The 5,727-nt window shown below is 37.7% G+C and overlaps 1 long non-coding RNA gene across 2 annotated transcripts; it reads left to right on the plus strand.

The window, feature by feature from the left end:
• Positions 1 to 1,443: 1,443 nt before the first annotated feature.
• On the plus strand, positions 1,444 to 5,354 carry LOC115928820. Of its 2 annotated transcripts, none has more exons than XR_004066235.1 (5): positions 1,444 to 1,746; positions 2,612 to 2,764; positions 3,471 to 3,769; positions 4,631 to 4,789; positions 5,217 to 5,354. It is a non-coding gene; the product is annotated as an uncharacterized LOC115928820 (long non-coding RNA). The 2 variants fall into 2 exon arrangements; XR_004066236.1 differs by having other exon boundaries at positions 2,617 to 2,764.
• The last annotated feature ends 373 nt before the right edge of the window (positions 5,355 to 5,727 follow it).

Below are 5,727 nucleotides of genomic sequence, written 5' to 3' on the forward strand. Positions count from 1 at the left end.
TTTCTAACGACCTGATGATAAAGATTAAGGTCATTGAGCAGAGTTAATTATTTTCCAAGAAGTGCAGCAAAAGACCCACAGGAGGCGAGTATCTTTGACAAGCCATAACTTAATAAAGCAATATCCATTTCCAATCATCTGTCATGCACCACTGGATTTCTCTTATAAAGAGCTTTACACTGATGTATAGTTTAACCATATTTGAAGACTTGTTGTTTATACAGTGCATATAAAATAAATTGTACCCAACTTTGGTATCTGCTAATTAGAAATTCATAACCAATATGACTTTGACATTTATTTCATGATGAGGAGTAATTGTTACTATATACAAATATTTGGGCACAAACATTGAAAAGGAACAGGTCTGGAATGCAGGGCATACAAAAGCCCTAATTGCAATAAAAGAGAGTCAGCGAATGCACTTTCTGTGAAAGCTGCGTTCATACCATGTTGATAGGACCATACCGTCAATTGTTTATTGGTCCGTATAGTTGAAAGTATAATGACATATAATTCTGTAGTGTGATATAGTGGCAGAAAGAAAGAGCAAGGAAAACTCAAAACCATTGTCAAACAAGCAGCTAATATAATAGATAGACCAATGGATTTTGACGAGGTTTGTAGAAACAGAGCAGTGTGTACCCCTCCGAAGGGGAGGGGGGGGGGGTGATTGTCTAAGGGTGTGATGCTCAGGAGGTTAACTGTCCTCAGGGGGTAATTGTCCACCGGTAATTCCCCAGGGGCAAATTGTCCTCGGGGGGGGGGGGGGGGGGTTTCCAGGGGGGTAATCTTACGGGGGTGATTGTCAGGGGATAATTCACAAATTGTCCTAGAAGTAAAACCTGTTAAAATATGTGTTAAAGTAAATGGTCTAGTCATAGGTGGTATCCACTCCAGCAAAGCATAGAGAGTCCATGCTGAAATGATGACTGTAAGTGTATTACGGTAACCGAATAAAAGAACAACTACAACGTATACTCAGACGTTCTGTATCCGGATGTTGTATCCAGACATGCAGTTGATTTAAAAAGGTCGGTAATATAAAGTTTACAATTACGCGCAAAATTTCATCTAGATCTAGATATTTTAAGAATTACGTTATAAAATAGATCTAGATCTATATTAAATAGAAATAATGATGAGGGTTGGTATTTTTTTAGGCGCTTGTTCAGAACCTATCCAAAAGTTGGCCCGTAACTCGGGCGTGGAGATACCCTACTAAAACATACCCAAAATGAAGTAAATATTCATTAAATGTCCAAATAAAGATCATGAGTTAAAGTCATTGGCCCGAATTCACAAAGCAAGGTTTGAGCTCAGACCAAGGTTTACGTACGTCATATGACGCGTTTTAGACCTTGGTTTAGACCTTGGTCTGAAATGCATTTCACAAAGCCGGTTTGTCCTCAGACCAAGGTTTATGTACGTCATATGACGCGTTTCAGGTTTGAGTTCAGACCTTGGTCTGAAATTACATTTCACAAAGCAAGGTTTGTCCTCAGACCAGGTTTATGTACGTCATCAGACCCGAAATTTACAGACTGCTCAGATAGGAGGTTTGTATTTCTCAAACCTGGTTTGAGAGCTATCAACCAATCAGGATGCAGCACTGGGTGGAGATAATTTATGCTCGATTGATTTTATCCAAATAATTCACCGCCTAAACAATCTGCGATAGTATCTGGTCAGCCCGATTTTAGTGCAATTGAAATCTCTCAATCTCTCGATCCTTTCCTTAAAATCGTAAGTATAAAACCTGTACATGTAGTCGAATCCATACTCTTCACGTTACTGACATTTCAATATGTGATATGCTTTATAACTTTCCATTTTCCATGAAATGTTCGGTGTTTACATATCCGACAGCCTCTCAATTCCAGAGTTCAGGGACTGAGTCCGAGGGAGCTCGAGTCCAACGCCCAAGGCGGCGGGGGAGCTCGCACCCTCTGACCCTGGGCTGGAGTTGGGCCTAGCCGGGCCTACAGTAGGCTATATCTGAGTATGTCAGTATGACTGTCATGTTTAATTTCGTCTTGTTGTCAGCAATGCCATGACACATGCCTATTAGAATAGGCCTAGACCTACACTAGTTATTACAAATTCATGATAATGATAATAATACCAGGCTCTAGCCTAGTATAGGCCTGGCAATGATGTCCATCACTTGACTTGTTTCACTGACACTGGTACCTAAATAAATAGAAATTAAAATGGCATCAGCAATGCCAATGTTCCCCAAAATGAATCACACTGACAGGCATGGACCAAAAGCTTCAGTCTCTCTATATCGCCGGTTGTTCACTGAGACTACGCCTGGCTCCACTAGACCTCCGATTATAGAATGTCAACAAATGTCAGTTTTAATTATTTTTATTAAAGAAATGACCCATATCACTCAGACGGTTATTTCTGTCTATGACTAGATCTAGTATGAGTCGTGACAAGCAAAGCTTAGTTTTATTAAATTTAGATCTGGTTCTGATTGTCTTAATTAACTGGCTTAGTCTCCAGAGCAAGGATCACCCACAAAGTCACAAGCACAAGTAATAACATTTCTTTAATTTAAAAACATTGTTTAAACATTTGTTTAATTTTATCTTCACTCTAGTAAAGATGGTAGAAATGCAGCTGATTCAGCATAATGAGCTGGTGTACCTGGAGGAGGAGCTGGAGCAATATATAGCAGCACAACCGGGCAGAGGCCTCTGAGTCTGAGATTGGGAAAACCCGCTGGATGATGAGCCTTTTGTTTTAGATTGAGGTAGGCTACTTTGAATTCAAATTCTGTATTGGGAAAGTTGCTGAAAACATGGCCAAACTACTTGATGAATATTGTTAACATAGCTATACAAAAAAGGGCTTCTGTTGTAAAATCCAACCCTAGACTAGTGTCGTTATTAAAATGCAGAAATATTTCAATTCATGTTGACCGCCTAAATTCACTGTTCGTTTGCCCCGCTTCGCTGGTCTGCCTACGACCGTGCAAGCCCCCAATGCAATACACATGTGCATTTACATAAATTTATTCAATTTCTAAGCATTTTCTGTCATATTCGATACATTGATAGATTAGTTATGATATTTATTCTTTTACATGGTACTGTAGGTGATGGGAGCATTAATGTTCATAATTTGTGTGTGGGGCATTTCCCAATACTGTTATTTGGCTTTAATACATGAGGAAATTATTCAGATTATGTGTTGGAAACAGGTTTGTGATTTCTTGTTTTGTGTAAAACTACTTAACTACTTAAACTTATTTTTCAAAAGGTGAAGCCGTGAAGGAGATTAGAAAAGGCATAGACAATTTTGTCTTTTACGTTAAATTGATTCACACCACATCTAGAAATCAGGATTTTTTTTTTGTTTTAAAGTGACAGTGACAGTTGGGGATGTAAAAATATAATAGCATAAACCAGCAAAAAATGATTTATTTGAATGCTTGTTTTTTTAATTTTTTTAAAAAGGTAATTCGATCTAAAGGATGCACCGTAAGGAGGTGGCATGCCGTGTCATATTCATCTGTTTGCCGAATGGAGAGTAGTGAGGGATGTTTCTGAAGCTGTTGTCAGAAGAAAGGGACAAGTCATGAAGTTTCCTACAAGTTACAAGGCAAATAGTGACTACTATTCAGAAGCAGTTTTTCCAGTACTGCAGATTTCCAGGAGTTGCTGTTGATGGGACACATGTTTACATCAGGAGCCCTGGTGGGGCAAGAGCCAGGTACTACTTCAATAGGAAGAACAGGTACTCCATCGATGTTCAGGTGAGAATATCCAGCACGGCTTTCCCTTTAGACCTTTTTTTTGTACCTTGCAAAATTTTCACATTAGATATATACACTCTCCAGTCTTGTGTGTTGTACATCCATGCTAATTCATTGGTGACCAATGCAAGATTTCTAGTGGCCAAATGGATATTAAAGTAATATTCGCGTACAGGTACTCATTTCACTGCCTTTGTACACAGTTAAGAATATCCAATGGATAGTTAAACTTAAAAATCCTAACACTCGTTAATATCTTTTTAACGAAAGGGAAATTTGAAAAATCAAAACTTGTTCCATCCTTCTATTGGCAATACGGATATGACCTCTAGATTTCTGATATTTTGTTGATGGCCATGGCAATTGGGCCACTGTTTTTGCCATAGATCAATGAAAGAAAAAACAACAAAGAGAAGCATGTAAATTGATCAATGGCAATTACCACTATATATTTTAAACTATAGAAAAACAAACAGGTTCATTTCCAATAAAAAGATGCGAGAGTGGGTACCCCCTCCCCCCCCCCCCCACACACACACAAAGCATTTGTTGTTTTAGGCTCGAAATGTTTTGTTAAAAGTGAGATTATTTTTGTTTACATTGTTACAAGATAAACAATGAAAACATGAGTTAAAAATGAAGAAATACTTCATCAGTCAATAAATATAGGGTAATTAGAATTTTCTTCCAATTTTTGTTGTATGAATAGATATTGAAAAGCAATTATCACATATTCAACTGCATTTGCATTAATTACCATAAATAACAAGTGAAATTTATACATTTCGCGGCCTATCTGAAGTGTGAAATGAGTGAGTTTTCATAACTAATGAATGCCAACATGTTATTTCATATTGACAGGTTGTCTGTGATTATGCTGGGAAAATAACTAGTATCGTTGCAAGGTGGCCTGGACTGGTAGCAGCCACGATGCCAGGATCTTTTCTGAGTGTACACTGAATTGACAGCTTGATGCTAGGGCATATGAATAACAGTTGATTCTTGGAGATAGACTATAGGGTAGGTACTGTAGATTATTTCTTTATATGAAAACATTTGTTTATTCTTTTTCTTAATCAATCTTGTTTCCTTTTTTGTATTTGGCCAACATGTGACATGTTAGGAATGTTCATTTGTTAATATAGTAACAACTCGCATTAAGTAATTAATTCAAACGAGCTCATGTGCTTTTAAATTTCAGTTCACAAATCACAATTAATGTTTTTGATATCTGGATGCAACTTGATTAGTTTGTTGTCAAGTGGAACCTCATAGTTTTTGTATTAGTGACACAGGATTGAATAATTCCTGATTATGTGTACAATACATTGTATCCTTTCTATAGTATTACCCCCCCCCCCCACCCCCCTCCAAGAAAAAAAATGAACAAGTCGAAATTAAAAATATTGTTTATGATATTGTTTATTTTGTTCATTCAATTTTGCAGGTATCCATGCCTTCTCTGCCTCATCAGAAGCCATTTCTTCATTCAGAGGGTCGACCACAGATGTGCTTTAAAGGCCATCTGTACTAGTTCAGCCAAAGAGGATTAGACAACCCAGCAAGGTCACTGACGGGAGGCTATCTCATAAATTCAGTTCTCAATTAACATAAGAAAAAGAGGATCATGGGGGATTAACAGGCACAGATTGGGGAAGTTTTCTATATAGAGGGAGCAAGTAGCTAGAAGTAGTACAGTGGGGCTTTAACACTTCACACACAAAAAGGGAGATGTGTGATTGAGCGCATATTTATTAAATGCAAGGATGAGGACGTTCCATGCCTCATCAATACTAAGAGTATTTCAAAATACGGCCCCTCCCTGGTGTTCCCACAATACTTCGTAGTTATGCAGCATTACATCAAGTACCTGGGTGTTGAATATTTTTGATGTTATGTTTAGTTGATAAGTATTTGTTGTCACTCTGACGGTATTTGTAATTAAGTGTTCTCTATAG

This window comes from Strongylocentrotus purpuratus, unplaced genomic scaffold (genome assembly GCF_000002235.5).
Source record: "Strongylocentrotus purpuratus isolate Spur 01 unplaced genomic scaffold, Spur_5.0 spur5_scaffold_3, whole genome shotgun sequence".
NCBI classification, from domain to species: Eukaryota; Metazoa; Echinodermata; class Echinoidea; order Camarodonta; family Strongylocentrotidae; genus Strongylocentrotus; species Strongylocentrotus purpuratus.